Raw genomic sequence first — 22,821 nt, 5'->3', positions numbered from 1 at the left:
ACATCTTGAAAATGTGGCCATTTACAAGACAGGAATAAAGACGCAGATGTAAAAATGGACTTGAGGACACAGGGAGGGGGAAGGGTAAGCTGGGACGAAGTGAGAGAGTGGCATGGACTAATATATACTACCAAATGTAAAATGGATAGCTAGTGGGAAGCAGCCGCATAGCACAGGGAGATCAGCTTGGAGCTTTGTGACCACCTAGAGGGGTGAGATAGGGAGGGTAGGAGGGAGATGTAAGAGGGAGGAGATATGGGGATATATGTATATGTATAGCTGATTCACTTTGTTATACAGCAGAAACTAACACACCATTGTAAAGCAATTATACTCCAATGAAGATGTTAAAAAAAAGAAAATGTAGCCATTTAAATGTGTTATCGTTCTAATTTAGTTGCTGTTTCATTAAATGAAAACATTTTCATATAACTATGTGGGAAAAAATTACATACATAATTCTATTAGAGAAGGTTGGTAGAAGGGTATAACAAGGGGAGAACTGGGCTGATAGATGAAGAAAAATGGCCAAAGGACAAGAGGAGAATAGCTGAGAAAAGGTCTGCTGTGTTGATGGTAGGGGTTGGGGAGTAAGGACAGAAGCCAGAGACCGTATTTTCCTACTTGATTTCACACCCTTATTCATGATTTGCAAAAGAATTAAGACCAGGTTTTTATGTAACATTTGTAAAACAGACATTTGGAATGTCTTTTTCCCTTTAAATAATTAACCAAAGCTTGGTTCTTGGCCGGTTGATGCTATAGCCCAGGACAGTGTCCTCCAAGTTCCAAGGGAGCCTGGAAAAAACACTAGGATTTTGATGCCCAGATAAGCTTCCCTCTTCACGTCCTTCATGGATGATCAGTGGCTTAATGTATCAACCACAGCGTGAAGACATAATTCAGGCCTGAAATGTGGGGTAGTAGGGGAGACAGCAACCTGTACAGGACACCAAGCAGGGAGGCAGAGAGGAAGCAAGGAAAGCCTCCTTACCTTTTCGCCTCAAGCACTCTGTGTTCCATGCTTCAGTGCATGATTTGATCATAAGGCACTGTGTAACCCCACTGTTTTCTCCTGTAGCTAATTAAAGAGTAAGGAGAGCTTTTTACATTTGTTTGGTTTTTTTTTTTAATAAATTTATTTATTCATTTATATTTGGCTGTGTTGGGTCTTCGTTGCTGCGCGCAAGCTTTCTCTAGTTGCTGCGAGGGGGGACTACTCTTCGTTGCTGTGCGTGGGCTTCTCATAGCGGTGGCTTCTCTAGTTGCGGAGCACGGGCTCTAGAGCGCAGGCTCAGAAGTTGTGGCGCACAGGCTTAGTTGCTCCTCGGCATGTGGGATTTTCCTGGACCAGGACTCGAGCCTGTGTCCTCTGCATTGGCAGGCGGATTCTTAACCACTGCACTACCAAGAAAGTCCCTTTTTTACGTTTGGTAATGACATTTAGGATGGCATGCGAGACAGGCATTTTGAAATAAATGATATTTGAATGCCTAGCCACTCATTTCTTTTTCAACAAAGCATGGATGAGAAACAGGTAAAATGGAATTGATAAAAAAATCAGCTCCTGCTGTGAAAGCTTTTGTCATATGTGACATCTGGGATGAGGACACAGGCTTGTTGCCCCCCAGTTCACATACAGTACATCTTATCAAGTTGGTACATTCTCCAGTCTATTAGAAAATGGCTTTCAGTTCTTCCTGTGGAATGATTAACAAAGAACAGAAAAAGAGATTGAACGTTAATGGTGAACACTTTGCTCTTGAGATAATTTGATTCTAGTCCTTGCTGAGTATGAACCCTTGGCCAGGCTGTGCTCTGAGAGGTAAGAAGGACAGATTGCCTAGTGGTGTGTTCCAGCTCTGCCACGTACAGCAGCGTGATCGTACAGATTACTTAATCTCTCTGGTCCCCAATTATCCCATCTTTTATGAAGAACTATCTTTTTAGGTTAATGTGAGGATGAAACAAATTAATAAATAGTAAACACTTAGAATAATACCTGGCAAATGCTATGTAAATGTTAGCCATTATTGTTATTGTTGCTACCCAAAGTAGACACGTGGTCAGCGCGTGGGCACTTGGAAGAATATGGTGGTAATGGATCTTTGACTAAGCAGATTTAAGGACATAGGGAAAACATAACTATTTTATTTCTAAGTAAAAAAGAATCACAAAAGAAATTATAGCATGATATTTATTTCCAAAGATATAAAAGACATTGCCTTATGTAAAACGGATCACAGATGCCCACATCTCTCTGGCTTGGACTATTCATAAAACTTGACTGCCTGAAAACTTATGCATATACATATGTATATGTAAAATTAGGCATAAAACAGTGACTTCCAGTTACTGAACTGCCTGGAAAATTTAGCCAGAAACCAGTCATTCAGCCCAGGAAACTAAATCGTTGAAATCAAGTTTTTGGCTCAAGTGATGCTTTTTCTCTCTGTCCACACTTGTCTGATTGATTCCATTAGGACCACAGAACCAGTTGAACAGGTAGGTATCTTCTAGGCTACCTGGAACAGCCTCCTTCCCCTCTTTTTTCTTTCTTTAGCAGATAACTAATCTTATCTTTTCCCAGAGCTTCCTGAAGCTCAGCTTCTTAATGTTAAACTTTGAATAGTGGTTCTCTGTGTCTTATGGCTAGAAGAAATGTCAAGAATCCTTGGGCTACTGATTCTCAGTATCTGTCTTATCCAGCTAATGCTATCATCTTAGAGGCCAGAACCTGGGATTTTGCCCATAAACTATAGCGACGTTATTTCCACAGCAAATTGACCTGCGATGGGCAGAGGGCCACAGACATACTTGAAAGTGCGTTGTGTGGAGAATGGGGCTGCCGTAAAGTAGTCCCCCGGTGTTTGCCTGTGGGTCTCTGCAGTGCTGGCCCAGGACTCTTTAAACTCCTCTTTAATTACTCGTGTTAAATGGTATTATGGTCTGTCATGAATATTCAGGTTGACCATTGGCGGTAACTCCTGAACTAGTTGGAAAGAGCACTAATATCTCCAGAATGCCTGTAAACTACTGGAAAAAAAAAAAAAAAAACATAAAAGAGTAGAAGTAAATTTAAGGGAAAGAAAATATAAAAAGAGCTCCGCTACCAAGGAAGCATCCATTGCTTTGCTGAGTTACTTTTTCCCGCCCCTCCCAGTAGCACTTATCCCTGTTTAACCTTCACAGGGCACCAGAATTGTTTCTAAGGCAGCTCTGATCATGTCACTCCCCTGATTAAACCCTTCTCTACCCCCTGCAAGATAAAGTATAAATTCCTCAGCCATACACTTCCACCTTGATGTCAGATCCCATTACACCTTTCAGACTTCATTTCTCACTTCTACCTTCCTCTCCCACCCTACCACCCCCAGTCCCTACACCATATGTTCTAGCCACAATGAACCACTTAAAATTCCCTGACCATGACAGATGTCATCTTGTCTCCACGTCCATTACGTCCTATGCCTCCTGTTTCAGTGACAAAAGCTCCTCATTTTTCAAGCACCAGTTCAAATGTTACTACTCCAAAAACGAAGCAGCCTTTCCCTCTTCTTTTCTTTCACTGTACTTTATTTATAACTTTCTAAAACAGTACTTGTCAGATGTGCTGTTCTCTCTTTCCTAGTCAATTTTGACCTCCTCAGAATGAAAACTATTGATAGTTTTGTAGTCTATTATTCATATTTGTGTCCCTAATACCTAAATCAGGACTACAGGTGTATGTATGGTGGTTAATCTTAGCCGAACGAAAATATGAATGAGCTTGTCTTTGTTTTATTTTCTGTCTCCCTACAGTCATCTGGCACTTCACCCCAGGGATTCATTTTGCTAATCACAAGTGCCAGTTCTCACTGCTCTGATAGCACAGCCCAGCAAAACCTCAGATGTCAGTGAACGTAAGGTGACTCTCACTAACTCCTCCAGGGTAAATGAAGGATGTTCTGTGGAAGCTACTAATACAAAATTATAACCTGATAAAAACAGCTGCCCTGTCTCACCTGCTGTCATCTCTACTGTTCCAGAAACTGCTTGCAAGTTTGGCCTTCTGACAACTCAGAAGCTGTTCAGCGGCCTCTCCGCGGATTTGCTTTCTGGCGGGACTGAAAAGGTACCAGCTTGTAGTCAGAGGGCCTGAATTCTGGTCTTGGCTCTGAAGCCTTGAAATCCATATGGCTTCATGTAGGACACTTAGAGCTGTGTCTCTGTTTCCTCATGTGCAAAACAAGGAAAATAATCCTTTCCCCAGCCTTACTGACCTTGCCGGATTCTTACGAAGTTCAGAGGATGTAAAGAATTAGAAATCACTTTACAAAATAGAAAACTCATTAGGGGGATGGTGGGTATTAATACAGTATTATTTATACTTTAGCCCTGGTGATCTGTTTTTCCACAGGGGTTTTCTTCAGGAAGATCAAATTAAATACAATGTCTAAAATACAGGAATTTCTACAGGAAGGTCAAACTAAATACAATACTTGAGACATATTCTATCATCCAGGTAAAAAAACAGCCTCTACCAACAGCAACCCAGGATCTTTGCTAGGTAGTCCCCATTCAAAGTACATTAACCAGCACTTCCCTGGTGGCGCAGTGGCTGAGTCCGCCTGCCGATGCAGAGGACACAGGTTCGTGCCCTGGTCCGGGAGGATCCCACATGCCGCGGAGCGGCTGGGCCTGTGAGCCATGGCCGCTGAGCCTGCGCGTCCGGAGCCTCTGCTCCCCAACGGCAGAGGCCGTGACAGTGAGAGGCCCGCGTACCGCAAAAAAAAAAAAAAACAAAGTACATTAACCAGTTGTCACCATTGGTACCATTTATATGTGAGACCACATGTCCAGACTCAGTTTAGACACATGAGACTAGAAACCAAATGAAAGTCATATCCTAGAAATATCTGTGCACCTAACAGAGACGTGACTACCTAACCTGTACAGGCATTTCTGATTATATCCCTTGATCAATGAAGTGGTTCCATATCATTAGACGTACAACAGGACACAAAGTCTTATTCTGCTTAGAATAGGACTGTAAATCTATTTTGATTAGAGTCATTAAAAGTCATGTGGGATAACTGATAAGGAAAACTGCCATAGAGAAACATAACAATCCCATCCTCTGGGATTGTCCTACATTCTCTCAACCCACAATCCTTTGAGGCAGATTGACAACCCTATTTCATATTTGAGGAAAATTAAGTCATATGCCTAGAGAGTGTAGAGCAAGGATTCAAGCCCATCTCTGCCTGATTCTGCAGCCTGGATGCTTTACTCTCAGTCAGGTCCTGGCCTATGTGAGGTCCACTAGCAGCTAGAATTTCCCTGAGGATTACTGAGAGTTATTTGGGTAAAAGTGTCAGGTGTTCATTTACTCTGTGTGGTTTCTCTGTACAGTCAACTTCAATAAATTGAGGTGAGAAGCAGCACCTGGATAATTATTTATTTTTTAGATTGCTGTCCAGTGGCTAATTGCCTATCCAAAAACCTTTCTCTACTTCTTGTTCAGTAAGAACCCCACTTTTATTTGAACTGGCAATATGCCCATCTAAAATGTATAATTCCCAGGCTCCTGTAAGGCTGTGTGTGGCTATGTATCTATGTTCTGAGCAGTGAGATGGTGACGGAAACATTACGATGGAATAATTTTGTGGTTTTTCCAGAAAAGGGAGTTAATACAGCTGGAAAGTACACCCTTCTTTCATCCTGCTTCTTCCTTTCTGTTACATGAGCTACAGACATAGCTAGAGCTCCAGTAGTTGTGTTGGACCGTGAATGCCTTGAGGATGAAAGCCAGAGGCAGAGAGAAAGAAGGACCTTGAGTTTCTAATTATTTTTGGAGCGTCAACACTGAAGAGCCTATTCTACCTTCTTTTCTATTAGAAGAATAAACCCTGAGTGTTTCATGTTATTTTGGTTTTCCTTTTATATGCAACCAGGACTCATCCTAACTGATAAAGATTACTTGGCAACTTTCTGGGTTTGTCTCTGTTCCATCGACATTGCACCCTAGATTAGCACTCCAGCTATAAAGAAATTGTGTAATTAATTCCATTCATTTGGCTTCGTTTTTAATACAACTCAAAAAAAGGATCTTTTAGGTAGAAAAAAAAGCTGAATTTATTTATTAAAATGAAATCTGGAGGTTCACTTCATTTTCCTAGCTCTAATTAAAATCAACTAGCCAAGAGCTATTCGATTTGACTCTAACAAAGAGGAACCGTCTTTCCTCTTCAATGCTCCCCAAGACAGGCACTCAGTAAGAGGTTTGTCCTTCCTTAAACTGTACTTCAAATATATTTTCTATACTATTATGATAAATCTCCTAGGTCACCCACATTGAGCCTAGCTGTGTCAATTGATTATTGCAGGCCAAAAAGTCCAGCTAGAATTTGTCAGGGTCTAGGATAAACCACAAAACTTACAAAACCCAGGGCATTTCAGCACCTTGTGAAACGTACCCATTGAAAGTGCTCTGAGGAGAATGACTTCCGGTGTCACAGAGGTGACCCACTCCCCAGTGAAAACTTGTGAAAATTATATTTTAAAAAAGTAAAGCTCCTGGAAATGGCCCTAAGAGCAAACAGCAAATGAAGAAGCATCTATTCAAGAATATCTATGAAAATTCAGTAAGGGAAGTGAGTCTGTGGTATTTGAACCACATTTAGGCAGACTGTTTCTTGCCACAAATTCCAATTCTGTTTTTAAATTCTTAAATTATATTCAACTTTTGCTATTACATTTCCTCCCTTTGACTTGGATGCAAGAATCTTAGAGCTTAAGGAATGTAGAGTTCAAATGTAGCAAGCACCTCAACAAGGAAAATGCTTAGCATCATGAATACTTAAGTAAGTAACCAAAAACTGAGAACTCCCATCATCACCAGGACCACCATCATTATCACCTCCGCCACTACCCAGGGTGCTTGACTTCTCATCTGTGCCCCTCTTCTGCCTGGTTTCTTTTGTACTTTAATCTGAATTTATTTTTAGTTACTCTGTGGTGTGTGTATGTGTGTGCACATCGATGTGCACGTGTGCCTGCATCTTTATACGTGTTTGTATGTGAATTGAAGATTCCTAAATCTCTTAAAGAAGTAGTTGTGTTAGAATCAATCTCATTGAGGAATACTACAGAAGTCTGTGATTAACTAAAAGTTATAATAGCTTTGCTAACAAACTCAAATGTGTTGTCACCCCTTCTAGCTGTAAAGTGTAATAGCTGTGAATGTCCACCTTTCTGTTCCTTTTATTGCCAGATGATTGTGTGAGGTGTCTCTGTTAGGCCTTGGAGTGACATTCAGCTTCCTGTTAGAAGGAGAAAGTGAAGAATGTGGTCTTTCTCTTTATTAGATATGTGATATTTAGGTGTTATGATTGTCCATTTTGGAATATAACATCAATGAGACTATTCATGGTCTATGTAAAATTTCAAATATATATAGTTTTAAAAAGCCACTAGGTAAGGAAGGCCCAGAATTTCTCAGGACAAAGGATAAAGGTTAAAACTGTTTTATTCTTCCTCACCTGATAATAATTCCCTCTTTCCCTCCTCTGATTCTTCAAAACAAATAAAATGAAACCTTAACCGAAAATTTGAAACACGGTTTTGTTGTACTTGACTATTATTGAACCCCAACTCAGGCATCTGAATAATTATTTTCTATTTTTGTAACTCAATTAAGTGTTGACTAACTTCACATCGAATTAATCATTAAAGCAGAGCTCATTAAAATGCAGATATAAAATGTTTTGATTGCTTTTGAACAGTAGGAAAATTTTAATTTATTCATCTCAATATTCAAAAAAAAAGGTAGCACGAAAATATGTATGAAGAAAGTCAAACGACCTTAATGTGCCGAAACAAATACTTCTATTTTATAAATATTGGCATTTTTTACAAGGAGGTGAAGAGGAAAGCATTCCATTGTTAGGAGTGGAGGATGTTGTATTTTACTAAACTTAAATACTGTTCCAATGAGTAAGGTCTACTTCTGTGGAAATTGGTTATACAGAAGAATATTCCATTTGTTCTGGGGGGGGTGGGGTAAAGGAGGTGAGACTATGGTCATATTTGGGGAATGAAGTAAGTCAGCGAGGACTGAAGAATCTGAAAAAAGACATCAAAGTATAGAGAATTGTACCATGAACAGGAGTTTGGAGTAATGGATAACACGTGAGCCCCAGGAACCCTTTGCAGGGCTTTTTGAGGTTAATTGAGATTGTGCACAAGTTTTTTTTCTTTTTGGAGGGGTGTGGCAGATAATTATAATAAATAATAGCAACAACATGAACTGCAACAACTAACACTGCATATTTAAAGTGTAGCATATAATCTTCTAAGTTCTTTTCAAATATAATCAACTATAATCTCACAGCAACTCTGCGAAGATGTATACCCCCCTTTCACAGATGAATAAACTGTGACCTTAGAGGTGCTGGGAGACAGTTCTCTATGGGTCTCTCATGTTTCTGTACATCTTGTGAGCAGAGGCACTGGCTGCTTTTTTTTTTTTCCAGACTATCTATTCAAGGGTGCTGTTAGAAAACAGGCTGGGAAAATAGAGATAACGTCTCCCTCAGGTGCAAAGGGTGGGTTTGTTAATTGTCCAGTGTAATAAAGATAATATCTTTCAAGGCAAAGGTCAGGCAGACTTATGGCTCGTTAAAAAATATTCAGGTTCCGTACACTTGATGTTCCTCTCCTGTGGACACAATCCATGGCACGTGAAATCATCTTTTGCCCTCTTCCCATCACCCTATAATAATTGGGGCTCGGGGAACTGGCACAAATGCTGGCACTTTGGCTACTGCTGTTGCCATGAGTAATAAAGTTCTTTGTCTCTGACTCACAAGTCTCATGTCTGCTGCCAGTATCCACGAAACTGTGGCAGGCCAACTTGTTAGCTTGCAAGTAGGGTAACATCTCAAACTCCTTAAAGTTCTGATAAGAAGTTGACAACTTGTCCAAGGCCACTCAGCTAAGAAGTTGTGGAGCCAGGAACTGGACCAGCCCGGGGAGTTCCACTCCCTAGAACATGCTTACCCCCACCATGCTATATTAAAAGACTCCAAGTGGCCAAAAGACATGGAGGTAATACTCAACTATGTGTTACATTATATAAAAGTTAATAAAATATATATGTAACCTTAATAAGTCAGTCCAGCTGTATTTTATATAGGCTGCCTCCACTCAAATTGAGTGAAAAAATGTATCCAAAAATCATTGGCATAATTTGACATCAGGCAGAAATGCTCTCCATCCTGTCCTAACCATTACAAACCTCCAATTCTCTACTTTTATCATTCTGCAGAGATGTAATTTAAAGTACTGTATCATGCATGAAACCCCTCCTATTCCCTCAGTAAGTACTAATGCTACATTTCTGTGAATTCAGAAGCATTTTACATCTCTCTCCAGAGTCAACACAGCAGAGTGATTAAAAGCACAGGCTCTGGAGCCAGACTGCCTCAATTCTAGTCTTGGCCCTGCCACTTCTTGGCTATGTAAACATGGGCAATTATTTTAAGCTCATTGGGCCTCATTTTCCTTTCCTATAAAATGGAAGTAATAATTTTGACAGCAACTCATAGGTACATCTATGATAAAGCAAATGAATCTGTGTTACTACATCCCTATAGCTTAAGAAAAAAAAACCCAAATATTTTCTATGAGAACACTGACTTTTTTTAATTGGCTTTGCAACCCACAACATGAAAGCCTTGTGTTACAAGATTTAATGAGTTTATCCATTTAAAGCATTCTGAATATTACCTGACACTCATTAAGTTCTCGATAAATATCTGCTATCATTATCCATCTCTTATGTCCCTTTTCAATTCTCCCTGACTTCATGGCTACTTATGTGTGTTATCTGAGTGTCTCAGGCTTCTGCAGTCGGTAAGCGTAGCTCCATCTGTCCTACCAGATATCAATGACTCTGATCCTCTGCTTGATTGTTTTAGAAATGCAACAGGAAATCACAGTTTCTTCTCAATTATCCTCAAGCTTGTTTTCATGTTTCCATAATCAAGTCCTGATTAGAAATCATCCCCTCAATCAGCCTGAGCTCCACAGTTCCACAGAGGTGTCACTTGGATTTGAAACTCTGCCCCCACCAACACCACTGCCATCACAGGAGACCCAGTGGAGCTGGGAAGCTGCTGCACCCAATGTTGGTGGATCAGGAACAGTGAGCACAGAGATCCCTGCTGTCACCCTGATAAAGTGAAAATGATAGCACACCTTCCATGTGATACTTGGGTGGATAAGAGACCTTTAGCAAGACGGCTCGCATACTTCAAGTACTGCAGGCTTCGGGGATGGAACAATTCTCTCCCCTGTGCATGTGTGGAAGGACAGCAAACTGACGGAAGATGAGTTCTGCTCTCGCCACCACACAGACCCCAGGACCGACAGTCTCCTCTGGTTCCATTCCTGAGTCTGGGTCCCTGTGACACACTCCTTTTTCCTTTATGATACATTTTTTTTCCAGTGGTGCATTTTGTCTCGCTCTGCATATATGTCTGAACGTAAATGACAAATGGGGTTCAAGGTTTTTTCCAAAGAGATTACCAGCCTCTCTGTAAATCACTGGGCTATATAAAGATATTTTTGTAATTGCTGAAATTAAAAAGACTGACCACACCAGGTATTGCAAGGATGTGGAACAACTGGAAATCTCATACATTGCTGGTGAGAAAGAAAATGGTGCAGACCTTCTACAAAGGTTAAACATCCACTGACCGTATGATCCTGCCATTCCATTCCCTACTATCTACTCAGGATAAATGAAATCCTATGTCTACATGAATAAAGACTTGCACATGAATGTTCATATCTTTATTTGTAACAGTCGGAAAAGAGAAGCAACCCAAACTTCCAACGACAGATGAATGGATAAACATATTGTGGTGTGTGTGTGTGTGTGTGTGTGTGTGTGTGTGTGTGTGTATTCATTGAATAAAATATATTTTATTTACATAATATTTATTTATATTATAAATATTTTGATATTTATAGATAATATTTAATTATCTATAAATATTTATAAATTATCTATAAATATTTATAAATTATGTATAAATATTTGTAATATATTTATTTTTATACATTTATACATTTATTACATTATACATATATAGTCAGAGGAATATTACTTAGCAATAAAAGGAAGAAAACTGTCGATACACACAACAGTGTAGATGGATCCCAAGATAGTAGATGGAGCTCAAGATAATTATGCCGATTGACAAAAGCCAAACAAAAGAGAGTTTGAGGATTCCATTTACATAAATCATAGAGAGTGCACCTAATCTATAATGGCAGAAAGCAGTCCTTGTTTTCCTCGGGTCTTGGGAGTGGGGTCAGGGACGAGTGAGAGGAGGGGATTACAAAGGGCACTAGCAAATTACAGGGTTGTGAATATGTCGTCATTTTGACTTGACTGTGGTGGTGTTTTCATGGATGTCTACATTTGTCAAAATGTATTAAACTGTTCCCTTTAAATATATGAGGTTTATTGTATGTCAATCATGCCTCAGTAAAAGCTATTTTTAAAAATGGATATCCAGGGAGAATGTACCAGCTAACATTTTTCTCCAGAAACATCTGAGTCCTCTCCACTCCTACAGAATCAAAATACCCTGTTCGAAATCCACTACTTAGTGTTTCTCAGGTGACCAGAAGCCAGCTCATTCAGGGCAGACACGGACTTACTTTGGGTTCTCCATGAACCTTAGCACACTATCTTGCCAACATCACAGGCACTAGATATATACATATGAAATGAGTAAAGAATGAATTAACTAATTAATTGAATAATCAGTTATCAACCTTAACTGTCTTCACACAACTATCATTTATATGCAGCTCTACAACTGCAAGCTTCCATCTCTCCAAGATAAATTCCTTTTTGGGACAAAAGCCAATACTTCTCCCTCCAGATTATCAGGCAGCAAATCTTTGTTTGAGAAAGATCTGTGAGTGTAAAGGATGCAATTCATAAAAGAACCCAAGGAACACTGTTTTTTTCCCCTCAAATAGAACATTGAGCTTGCCTCTTCAGTGTCTTTTCAGCAGCGTTAAAACTTAGAATTGCAGTTGAATACCTACTAGATTCAGCTGACAAAGTGTCTATCAACATTCAGGAATCTCACTGTAAATGGAAAAATATCTATAAATAAGAGGAGAGCTCTGAACCAGGAGACAAGAGCCTGGGGTTCTAATCCTGAGTCTGATTTTTACTAGCTGTTTGAACCTGGTTCAATTGCTTCACCATTCTTGGGCTTAATTTTTCAGTACTTAAAGCAAGGGGGTGAAGTAGAATCACTCATGGAATTTTCCTATCCCAACCTTCTGTGATTTTGTGATTTCCAGGAAGGATCTATTTAGCTTGGACCAGGGTTTAAATGAACTCTTTTGGGGAGGGAACAGAATGAGGTAGGCAGTTGAGGGATTAAGTGGAGAAGGGAAGGGTTAAATTTTCAAAGAGTATTTACAAAACTCTTGCACATGGGAGGAAACATTAAGAGCCAGTTCTTTGCCACTGAACTTTCTACTTGGAGTATACCTCTCATGTCGTATCATACTATACCTCCTCCAGGAAAAATATATAGCTCTAGTTTTGTGTCCCACGTGGATAAATTGTGCAATGAAAAACGACATGGCGGTTTTGTTCTAAAGGAAGCATGAGCCACTCATTCTGCAACTTTTCCGTGCCTGTTTCATATCCAAGGACAACAGGCAAAGATTTGGCATAATCTATATTCAATCACTGTCAGAGACCAGAATTGCATTTTCTGCCACTGCTTCTGCTTGGCAAGAGTCCTTTTTGTTCTGATGCCTAACGGGATGCAGTCTTCAGACGAGTGATTGATTGCCAGGTGCAGGAGTGATTAAGCCAGTGCAACTGTGGGTCACCCCATCCCCACAGTGGAAGAAAAAAGCACGCATTTTCTATGAGAACACTGTAGCTTTCTTTGGCTTTGCAGCTCATGACATAAATACCCTGGAGTTGAAAAGAAATAATAATAACCTATGTATATACGGAGCAAACTGGGCTCCTTCATGAAAACAGAAAATGGAGAAAACAAGCTACTATCAGGACTTTGGGGCAATTTTTAATTGTAAGAGATTAAAGCATAATACTTATTTTAAAAGACTGAGTCACTAGTGGTGTCTTTCCTATGCTGTGCTTATTTAGCCAAATAAATGTGATGTGTGTGTAACCCAGTCATATCTCAACCATTTGCTCTGCCTTAAAACGTATCTCTGTCTGGAGAAAAATATAAAAATAAAAAATAAAATCCATCTCTGAAAGTGCTGAAAAATATTCAAGATGTTTGCTGAAGACTTGAAGAAGAGAAAAAGGAGAATTGAATAAGTCAATATAGAGCATAACGTCCTAGTATCTTCTTTATCCATCTGTTCCCCAAAGTTTCACTTGCCTTCCTCCCAAAGTGAGACAGTCCAAAGTCCCATCTTATCCTCTCTAAGGCCAGAATCTATTGGAGATATGTGGTTCTTTCCACCTCTTCTGTTTATGGCACCTTGAGGTTGGGAATATAGAAAAGACAAGTTCCTGCCACCAGACCCCCTGGCCCACCATACAGAGACAGTCCTGGAGAGGGCATCCAAATGAAAGCTCCTTTTCAGGATAAGGAAGTAAGGCCAACTCAGGAGGCAGTGGGTCATGGCAAGGATGGGATACTGAGAAATGGGTCTTGTGAAGAATCTTATTCTATAGTGGAGAAAATTCTTAATAAACCTTGGACCTGGTTTCTGGGATGAACTCCCCAGTCTATTGTTTTCTATGGCTCCTAGCTCTACCTTCTGGGAAGTTGGAGGCTCAAAGATTTTTACAGTCAAGAGTTTTTAAGACCAAGCTTATAGTTTTGTTTGTTTGTTTGTTTGTTTTAAGCAAAGTGTTTTCCTCAAAAGCACTAGGCTTCTGATCTGTGTGTTGCCTGTCAATCCCATGTGCCAATGACCAGTGACCATACCCAAAGTTCTTTCCTGGGCTTAGTGCTCCAGCTGGCTGTATTTCTTTATTTCTTCACACCTATGTTGAATTCTCTCAACCTAATAGTCCCTTAAGCTGATCTAAAACAATAGGCTTTGGCAGGAAGGAAGCATTCTTAATCTGATCTGTGCTACAGAACTGAGTTTCTTCATTAAACTCGTAAGTTCTTATAGACCTTCTCTGCTCAAAGCCCTTATATTTCTTCCAGTTTGGAATCCAGAGGCAGTGGGCTTCTCAGACCTAAATTTTTAGATCCTTATCACCTTTTATTTTTACTTTCAAACCAGCCAATCCCTGTACAGGCTTATTTCTTCTTTATAATACCTTGTTAAATGCACTAACACACGCAATGCACATGCAAACATTCTTGTTTTTCCTAATCTATCCCCCTAGAACTACAGATTTAGAAGACACTTGCTCTGACTTCCAAGTTACTAAAGGTGACAATATTACCTAATATTTTGCCACTGTGTAACACGATATATCTGCTTCGCCCTGAGCAGATGCTTGATCACTAAGCCAAATTTAAATATTTTAGGGTTTTGTTATAGCAAGGTCCCACATCCTGAATCAATTTCTGGTTGGTGTTGGAGAAATAATCCAATCCTGCCAACAAAAAAGAGCCTTCTATACCAATGTAGGAGAGAGCGAGAGAGGAACACAATTTATTATTGAGTGAACATTAACAGATTTCCATGCACATAAGGTAGAAAAGTGACTACAAAGTCTGAGCAGAGTTTCACTCAAATTTATACAGTAAAATGGTGGAAAAAGCAATTAAAACTTTTTCATCTTCTTGAGAGACAAAGGGGACGAAGCTTGTGACAGTCTTTGTTCATATCATGAGAGGCCCCTGAGCTAATTCCAAAGGTTATTTGGCTTATGGCCTTGGAGATACCTCAACATTGTAAAAACTGTAGCCAGGGCTTAATTCCTAGGGAGATTTACATTTATTCCAGAGGTTAGATCAAAACCTCAGATTCATTACATCTCCAAAAAAATACTAAGAAATGGGATAAGGGGGAAATGGTCTCTTTGTCCTTTATAAATAGAGAAAAAAAATTTCATTTATTCTTACGTTAGTTAGGGTCATGATAATAAACAGATGTAATGTAAACAATGGCTCCAAAAGTATGTTTCTTGCCCACATAATAGTCCAACGTAGATGTTCCTGGTCTGCAGTTCAGCTCTCCTCCCTGCAGTCATTTGGGGACCCACGCTGACAGTGCATCTGCCATCCTCAGCTTGTGATTTCTAAGATCACGCTGGGGGTTGCCACCCCAGTTAGCCGTAAAGGGGAAAGAGCACGGAGGAGGCATTCCTATTTCTTAAAAGCCTTAGCTTAGAAACGATAGCCATCACTTGTGCTCACATTCCACTGATTGAGTCATATGGCCACACCTACCTGTAAAAGAGTCTGGAAAATGTGGTCAAACGCTGCCCACAAAAATTAATTGACAGAGGAAATTAATTTGGTAAAGAGCTAGCCACCTCTACTACAAGAGATTAGGCCAAGCGATCTGAAAGGCAGATTATAGGGCCTGTAGATAAATTAGCGAAAAGGCAGTGCCTTTTAAAAGTGCTCACTTTTCTTATTGCTAGTGCAGCCTCTCCACCCACCTGGTTCACTCCTCCTCGGGTTACAACCTGGCAACACCACAGGTAGCATTACTGTAACTATCTCTTCCGCGCCTAGTTCCTCTGGCTCATTTAGAAGTGGGTCTCGGTCTGGATGAACTTGGTGCTTAGGGAGTCACTCATGGTTGCCCTGGCCTCCACCTGTTCTAAATGGTCTGAGGTCTGAGTTCCCAAGAGTTTAGATTCCCCTGGCCAAGCTTCTCTTTACTTCAGTTACCAGTCTCAGCTCTGTCAAACATGTTATTATTTTGCCAGCCTTTTAGTAGGCTTGTAGATTTGAAAATTCCCACTGCTTCTCTCCAGGCATTCATTCAATTCTAATATAAGAGCATTGAGAGCAGGGGACTCGCTGGTCTCTGCACATCATAGAAGCTTCTCGGTCACAGCTACTGAAACATTTTTGTTTGGAGATATGAATGACCCCCAATCTATTCCATCAGTTTCCCATAGCTTTCCCCTTTCTCACTTGTATTAACCAAGTATCTCTTTATTTTCTTGATTTTGATGCTTTGACATTTGAGGCCTTGCTGACACTGAAGGGATTGCTGCTCCCAGGCTTAGCCAATTCCTAGAGGTAGTAAACAGCTCTCCTGGGAGGGTGCCTTTTGAACACAAACCAACCAATCCACATCTCCAACCACCACCTTTATGGACACTCACACTCCTGGCTGCTATCCATCTGACCTGATCATCCCAGGTCCAGTGAATTAGTCAGGGTTTTACAGAAACAGAACCAATGGTGTGTATGCGTGTGTGTGTGTGTGTGTGTGTGTGTGTGTGTGTGTGTGTGTGTGTGTTTATGTATGGAGAGAGAGAGAGAGTTTATTTTAAGGAATTGGCTCTTAAAATCTGCAGGGCAGGCTGGCAGGCTGGAAACTCAGGGAAGAGTTGCAGTTTGAGTACAAAGACAGACTTCTAGCAGAATTACTTCTTGCTCAGTGGAGACCAGTCTTTGCTCTAGTCAGGTCTTCAACTGATTCGATGAGGCCCACACACATTATGGAGGGCAATCTGCTTTACTCAAAGTCCACTGATGTAAATGTTAATCTCATCCAAAAAAACACTGTCACAGAAACATTGGAATAATGTTTGACCAAATATCTGGGTACTATGGCTCAGCCGAGTTGATACATAAACCTAACTATCATAGCCAAGTAGCAGATAACTGGAGACAGCCCTTAAACCCTGGAGCCTGCTGAAGTTATTCAAAATAGCCATTCTAAGCCTGCTTACCCTGATTCACCCATTCCATCCCACAAAAAAAACACAATAAAGGCTCTTCCCCATGTTTTCCCTCTCTCCTTCTGCCTCTGATTGACCCTGGTGCTTCCCCATGTGGTCCCACAGAGTGGCATGCTGTGTCTCCTGTTTCTGGGGACCTGTGAATATACCAAACTTCCTCCTCCATCACACTCCCTTCCATGTCTATGTGTCTCAGCATATATGATTAGAACAAACCCTGTGTACCCTTAAAACATCCCCAAATAAGGTACTCTTGGTATTTTTCCTTCAGTAGAAATTGTATTCCCGGAACACCATCTCAGATTCTGGAATTTAAAACCCTCAGCATTCCTATCATAGGTCGAATGGCCTTCTCCTGCAATGTGCTAGCTCTTGCCTCAGATCTTCATATTTTCAGGCTGGCAGCTTAGTAGTATCTGGTACCCCAAGTATAAGAGCAAAACCAACCACTGTGTGCTTCTCCTCGTCCAAGAAGAGTCACACTCTGAGGCCTAACCATACTCCTATTGAACCTTGAAGCTACACTGAAGTCTCCATCCCCTCCACCTTTCAAATACAATCAAATCATTCTCCAGTGCCCTAGCTTTTCTGTAAGAAAGAGCTCTGTGGAGGTAGTATTCAAGCTTCATCCTCATTGCTTCAAGTCCAAAGCTTATGGTTTTAATTACCAATGGGTTGGCAGGGCAATGTTGGTTGATACACTTGAACTGGCCAGTCTTCTCATAAGCCCTCCTAAGAAGACACATCAAACCTAATTAGATAACAATATCTTTTTCCAGTAAGGATCCTGAACTATTGTCCACTTTTTCTCAAGCTACTGCCTCCAATTCCAAATCTAGATGTTGATTCTGGTTCCCAGGTGGTGATATATTTGGACTTTATCATACTGAACTCAACCTACTGACTGAAAATTATGCCTCCCTCCACCCTCTCCTTCTCAGGGGAGAGGCTCCCTCAGTCCGAACCCAGGGAGGCTCTGCACCTGTGGTCAACTTTGGGAACGACTCTGGGTACTAAATACTTGGAGAGCTCCTATTAAATAACCTCCACTTTTCTCCCTTCTCCCTTATATTCTGGGTATCCATCCATCCTTCTATCCACTAATTCACTCACCCATTCAAAATTTTTAAGATTTACTATATGCCGGAAGCTATGTTAGACTCTTGGAGTAAGACAGGGTCTACATCTTCAAGTCTACAATGTAGTGGTAGGGAACAACTTTTAGAAAAAGAAAAATAGCATAAAAGGTGGTGTATGCTATAATAAGAAGTATGAACAGCTCACTGTGGGAGGCTGCTGGTGACTAGCTGCTTTCCTGCCCACCTCCTTCATCCCTCTAACTCCTCTCTGACCCTCTGCGTTATCCTCCACCAATACAGTCGTCAGCTCCTGAGCCTGCTGTTTGTATCACCACTGACATGCCTTCTTCTATTCACCCATCTTTTCTCTCTTTTCCTTGCCTGTGAAATGAGATCCCACAAGAGACATATTAAAATGTGGTAGTCATCCCATGGACAGTGCTTTAAAGCAGGTTTCAAGTGGCTGAGTCTCAGTGTGGAAAATTTGTGTCAGGATAACGAGTTGTCTGTGTACAGATACTCTCTACTGTAGAAGAGCAGATGAAGTGAAATGCCTGCTGTAATTGCTCCCTTTGGGGAAATATATGGGAGACAGGACAAAGTGATATTACTACTCAATTGGCCCAGCACCATGAATTTTAAAATGGTTATGTGAAAATACCAAAGAGAGATACATGGTACACTCCCACACACATACAAAAAGAGACTTGGACCAAACTGCTGGAAACCATCATAAAAAGCAAGTACATTTGCCTACGTCACTAGAGCCATATAATATGAATGATCAGGCATGTGTCAGAGTCCCTGGCCAAACCAGGCAGGGTCAGAGCCCTTCACCTTGGAATGCACTAGTGTTTGGTGGCTGCCTGACCCTCCCTCAGAGAGATGGAGGCAAGCTGTCCAAGAGTGCTGATTAGAAATTCGTTCATTTATTAATTCATTTATTTATTCAGCAGTTATTCCTGAAGTACCTACCATATGCCAGGTACTCTACTAGGCTGAAGTTGCAATCCTGAACCTGAAGGATGCGATCTGTGCCCCCTTGGAGCTTATATTCTAGAAGCCACTAAGAATAGCTAGAAGCAGTCAAAGCTAGAGGACAGTAGGATGTGATTGTAGTAGTTCTAACGTTTAACTTTGATAAGCCAGGTACTAAGCAGTTTACTTGCATTCATTCTTTTAATACTCCTCACCATCTTAAGTTTAAAGTTATTATCCTCACCTCTTTTATTTTTATTATATTTATTATCCTCATCTTACAGAGGAGGAAACAGAAGTGCAGAGGAGTTAAGCAACTCACCCCAGTTCGCATCATTAGTAAGCGGCTGTCTCTGCCACAGTCTGTGCTTAGCCACTATGCCCTATGGGACTCCAAAACAAGAAAGCTGAACCAATGGGCTAGCGAGGGGACAGCACTCTGTTGCTCATTTTCCTTGAGTTAGACTTCAAGTCTCCTTTTCCCGTCATGGACTTGCCTTGACTCTCAGGGCTAGCCTCCTGCTGCATTTCCACCCATGAGCCCTGTCTCCTGTCTGCACCACCCTCAGGTAAGGCGCTCCACCACTCTGGGGAAATGACATTGCCTCGGGTAGTGAAGCCCCAGGAACCACACCTTGCAACTCCGCAGGTTCACCAGGTCCTTGGACAGGACAAGAACACAGAGCATACTATGGTGTCCATATATAATACTCCTACAGATAGATATACTATCGGATGCATCTGAGGCTCCAGGGAAAACAAAGCCTTGATCTTTGATTTTTCTTTTCTGCTATAATCTAAACCAATAATGCAGTTGAAGATAATATAGAGCTGTACCAGGAAATCCTTTTTCACTTTGTGCTTAGCTTGGCTAATGGAGAGGTAACATAGCAACTGATTTTTTCTTTCTCTGTCTTTGTTAGCAACTAAAACCAGAATAACTTATTTTTTTCCTCCTGGCTTCATTTAGGGATTTAAAAACCTTTTGTTCTGGTTCTCTGCAAAATTTTATTGTATCTTTGAGGAGAACATCTCCTTCCTGCTTTATAATCTTCTGCTATCTGTAGGAAGGAACGTGGAATAAACTTCTAGGAGAAAAGCGATCACCTCTGTCACTTGACAAGGACCGAAATGTGAGGTTTTGACGGATGACAAATTGATTGTGATTCGGGGAATTATTTAAGTCATGAAGGACAAACATGAAGGGTAAGAATTTTTCTGTTTACGGGCGTAAAGCTAAAATGAACCCACAAATTGCTCAACAGCTCAACATGTTTTCCAGTGTTTTTCAGAACACATCTCTCCTACTCCAGGCATCGAGGGAATGCTTTCTAGACGTGACATTCTTACCACTTTTTAGTTAATATAGTACTATTCAACAAGATCCGGAGAATGTAAGAGCTAGAAAGAAACTCTGAAATCCCCTAGTCCAAGGAACTCATTGTCCTGTTGGGGAAACTGAGGTCCAGAGAGGAACGCTGCTTGGCAGACGTTAATGGAAGAATGAGATTGCACCCTGGGCCTTGAATCTCCCTCAGTCAATCGTGCTCGTGTCTGTTACCTCTGCTGTTTCCATATAATTCCTAGACTTGCGGTAGTAATTCCTAGAATTGCTCCCCAACCAGACCAGCTGTGCCCAGATCTTTGTGTGAGCTGTAAGAAATACTTAAAATTATTTAATTATTAATGATGACGAGATCCAACAGCTGCTGTTGCTGCACCTGAAGGCTCGTCATTCTCACATCTTTAGTGATACCTCGTTTATCAAACAGCACAATAAGACAATAACTTCACCAAATGAGAGATACTGACATAATGTATCTAAAAAAACCTGCCTTTTTCTTTTAGAAAAAAAATGTCAAAATGAAACCCATGTTTTCATCATGTAAAATTATACTTCTCCCTTTAAAACTCTCCTTTTTTCATGATACATAAAATATTGAAAGGGCCCAACTGCAAACGTAACCGTTGGGAATCTACGTATATGTACACATGTATCTCCATAGATTTCTTGAGGACTTCCTGGAATAATTTTGGCTGGAAGCGGATTAGAGAGAAGAAGAAGAAGCTAAGCTTATTTTCCACCTAAAAATTAATTTAGAAGATAGTTATAACCATACTTGCCTTTTAATTAGGTGTATAAATTTTTAATAAAATTAATAAACAGAAGCCACAGAGCAGCAATACCCTAAAAGTAGTCCATTGTCTAGTACTCCCATAAGACAATCTGTTAAAAATGGATACTGTGGTCAAATGAATTTGAAAAATGCAAATAATATAGTCCCTTGAAAATTTACAATCCATATTAGCTTTTTACGGCTCTGAGGTGTCCTGCCGTCAAGATAAATGCATTTTCCAAGCTATTTTAATACAGAGTCTTTTAAATTTTTCATGGAACACAGTTTGGAAAATCATGCCACAGATAATACTTTTTAAAAGATCAATAAGAAGAATTTAAAAAGTTATGACTACATTGAAAACCGAGAAGTAAGGGCAAGCAAACTAGTCTTCGCTTGTGGTACTGGCAGGTCTAGACTTGTGCTTTAAACAAACACAAAAGCAGGCATAAAACATGAAGTAACTGTTTCCAGACATTGGATAACAGGCAGCTCAAGAATCTGACTCCTAAGAGAAGAAAAAGTCATTAAGTGAGCCCTTGATGGATGGATGGCCTTTAGCCTGGGGCACTGTCTGGGAGGGGGAGGGGAAGCCCAAGCAGTTTCACTGAGCTGACTGAAGAGCAGAGATCAGAGTAGAGATGCTGATGCAGCTGGGACTTGTGGGCTAGGGTACCAGGAGCAGGGAGTCACACAGAGAAGGAGCTCGAGAAATCCACCTATTGGTCCTCTTATCTTCGTCCAAATACAATTCTTACACAGAGCGCAGCTCAGTGAGACTGGCAGAAAACAGCTATGGGGATTCTGTGATCTCACAGGAGGTTTTGGACTTCCCACAGAGCACGACCATCCCGAGTGAAGAGACTTTGTTCAACCCTGCGGGCTTTCCCCTGGGAGCCAGTGGGACCAGGCTCTCCACTAAGGGCTGCGCTAGACCCCATCTAACAAAGCTTAAAAACAAGCCTCCAAGGTATCCCGCTGATCTGGCAGTCAATTATTCCTGCCGTAAAAAATTCAGCACTCCTTCCTGGAAGAAAAACAACCAGACTCTTAAAAATGCAGCATTTCCAATGTCTAGCATATAATTTAAAAATTACTAGGTAGTTATCTTAAAAAAGCCAAAAAGATGTGGCCCATAACAGGGGGGAAGTGAGTAGTAGTCAATAGGAACAGACCCAGAGATGACTGAGGGGTTGAAATTAGCAAACAAATGCTTAAAACAGCTCTTCTATTTAGGTTTATAGACTCCAAGGAAGATAGACATAATAAGTGAACAAATGGAAATAAACTGAAAACTCCCATTATGCTTGCAAGTACATATTATTCCTTTCAGCAAAGACTTTTTAAATCATCTAGTTATTAATTATCAATACTTTCTATAGGAAAGTTTTCAGTCTTATATTGAGATTCTGTACTTGAATTTTGCAGATTTTGAGGGTTTAAAAGAACCCCCAGAGCAGTTTAAAAAAATCCTATAAGCTGTGTCTGAAAAACACATAGAAATCATATCTAGACATATTAGAACTTGGCTGTTAATGGCAAGTTATAAATGATTCATTAGCTGGCTAACTATGGGAAGTCAAAAAGAATAGTTTCTCAGTGAGAAGCAATGAGAGAAAATAGTTCAAAACTAAAATACGAAGCAAGAGCAAGTAGTTGATAAAGATGGTCCGCCACAGAAGAGTTTCATAAAATTTCATCTTCAGTCAAAGCCAGCTCTTCACATTCCAGGAGACATTGGCCTCCC

Source organism: Phocoena sinus, chromosome 4 (genome assembly GCF_008692025.1).
Source record: "Phocoena sinus isolate mPhoSin1 chromosome 4, mPhoSin1.pri, whole genome shotgun sequence".
In the NCBI taxonomy this organism is placed as follows: domain Eukaryota; kingdom Metazoa; phylum Chordata; class Mammalia; order Artiodactyla; family Phocoenidae; genus Phocoena; species Phocoena sinus.
This window is presented reverse-complemented; position numbering follows the sequence as displayed.